General features: G+C 38.3%; 1 protein-coding gene across 1 annotated transcript in view; it reads right to left on the bottom strand.

Moving 5' to 3' along the window:
- LOC144960088 (uncharacterized) overlaps positions 1-2,500 on the bottom strand; it is an 88,129-nt gene that overhangs the window by 34,291 nt on the left and 51,338 nt on the right. The gene's annotated exons all lie outside the window — the stretch shown is intronic.

Here is a 2,500-nt window from a genome sequence, read left to right as displayed (position 1 = left end):
ATTGTGTTAGGCGGTCCCGAGAGAGACTGGCATTCTACTGGTTGAATTGAGAGAGCACATCCCAGGAGACGAGACCCCCATTCGATGACAAAACATTTTCTTTTTTTCTTTTACCTCATTTGTGACCAATCGTCTCTAATCGGTATCACATCGGGGTGAACCAGAGTCTAGGAACGGAGTCTACAGTGAAAATGGTTAAAAATAACATTTGGGACCTCATTTAAAAAATTGAGCTTTTATATAGAGCAATATCCACGAAACGTGCGCAAAGCACTTTACAAAGGGCCATTGACCAACAGCAACACTTAACATGTAGAACGTGACATGACGCCTGTTAGACGATATATATAGTACATTTTTGGGGACAGAGACAACGCTGTTAACGGCCAGGTATTCATTTTACACCTGAGTGTACACGGTGAGAGAAAGTGAGTAAAGAGTCTTTTCCAAGGACTCAACTATGCGCCGAGCTGGGTTCGAACCCAGGAGTCGATTGAGCTTCTCATTGTGTTAGGCGATCCCCAGAGAGACTGGCATTCTACTGGTTGAAATGAGAGAGCACATCCCTGGAGACGAGACCATAATTCGATGACGAAACAATTTATTTTTTTTTTACCTTAGAATGTGCGGCTATGTAGTGTAGTGGTATAACACTCATTTCGGATCGGAAGGTCCTGGGTTCGAGCCTCGCTCGGCGCATAGTTGAGTCTTTGGAAAAAGGCTCTTTACTCACATTCTCTAACCGTACTCAGGTGTAAAATGAGTACCTTGCCGTTAACAGCGCTGAACCTGTCCGAAAAGAAATATAATTTCGCCTCACAGGCGTCATGTCTTGTCCTACATGTTAAGTGTTGTTGTAAAGCGCATTGAGCACGTTTAATGGATATTGCGCTATATAAAACCTCAATTTTTTGTACTAGTTGAAATGAGAGAGCACATCCCAGGAGACGGGACAGACATTCGATGACGAAACAATTTTTAAAAATTATTTTACGTCATTTGTGACCAATCGTCTCTAATCGGTATCACATCGGGGTGAACCAGAGACTAGGAATGGGGTCTGAAGCGAAAATGGCTGTAAAGCGCTTTGAGCACATTTAATAGATATCGTGCTATACAAAATCTCATTTTTTAAACTCACTCAACTCTAACACCGACTATATCCGTAGTTTACTTTTACCCAATGCCTATTTATAACATTTTTCTGAGACAAATTATAGGCGTAGTACCAAAGCTAATGTTTTTAGTTTGTACATGTTAATGATAGTTGAATAGATCTATCTAGGCACATGATCATTTTTAATACATCTTTTTTTTCCAATTTTGAAAAGTACTAAAATTCTCTAGGGTTGAGTGAGTTAAAAAAGCAAAAAATGGTTAAAATTCACAAAATTTAGGACTTTATTCGTGAATAAAACGTCATTATTCCGCCCCTCTCCCAAAATAGTAACGCGTAATGATATCAAGTTTACAATAAAATTTTATGACGTTAGATTATCAAACGTAAAAATTTCACTAAAATTAGATTTTTGAAAAAAGAAGTATCATTTAAATATTGTTGAAAATGTCTTTTACTCAGAGATGACGAAATCGGAATCGATGGAGGGGTTCTAGAATAAAATATTTCTTACAAGACACTCTAGCGTTTTTGAAATTCTAACTCTGTCCCAACGTGCGATGGCAAGCTCTTGGAGCCAAAAGAAAACAAACAAACAAAAGAGAAATTGTGTTCTGATGAATCACATTAATTCAGTCAGTTACAATGCCAACAGAATAACTTGTGTCTCCACTATAGTTTCTAATCCTTATTTTGGATGTTCTTTGACGCAAATCCTTCGATTTCGAGGGAACATGTACGGAATTCCAAAAAAGCAAGAGGGTAAGAATCGTATATTATTCCAGCCCTCTCGTTGGAAAACCCTAACATTTCTTAGTAAATACGTAATGGTTGAATAATGATTTGAACGCGTTGAAAAAAAATGTTATTCAACGATTGCAGATTATTTTCGCACATTTTATTGGTGTGAAATAAGGTGTATTATATTCCACCTCATTATCTTCGAAAACCCTATCATTTCTTAGTAAAAATGTAATCATTGAACAATACTTCGAACCCTTGGTGTAAAATATGTATTCAAAGATTGTAGAATATTTTCTCTTAATTCATTGGCTTGAATAATCTTTGCTCTACTCACTTTTCTGAATTAAAAATTCACCCCCAATACCGGAGCATTCTCAATGTCTCAATCGTTTCTATGTTACATGTTTGTGTTGAGAATATTGGCTATTAAGCTTAACTGCTGGCCAACTCACTGTGCGGCGTTTGTGTGTCTGTTGAACCCGTGACCTCAAGAAGTCAGGGAGAGAAGGCTCGATTAAAAGACTAGGGTTAGAAGCGATCTTTTTTGGGATCTTGGATAGCTCATACGGTAGAGTCACACTCTCCCCGGCCAGGCGGAAGTGTTGGACCAGTAAGGTCGCGGGTTCGAGCCCCCATTGT

This window comes from Berghia stephanieae, chromosome 14 (assembly GCF_034508935.2).
Source record: "Berghia stephanieae isolate SIO BIC M18660-M18661 chromosome 14, UCSD_Bste_1.3, whole genome shotgun sequence".
In the NCBI taxonomy this organism is placed as follows: domain Eukaryota; kingdom Metazoa; phylum Mollusca; class Gastropoda; order Nudibranchia; family Aeolidiidae; genus Berghia; species Berghia stephanieae.
Note: the sequence above shows the minus strand (reverse complement) of the source record. Positions and strands in the feature narration are given on the sequence as shown.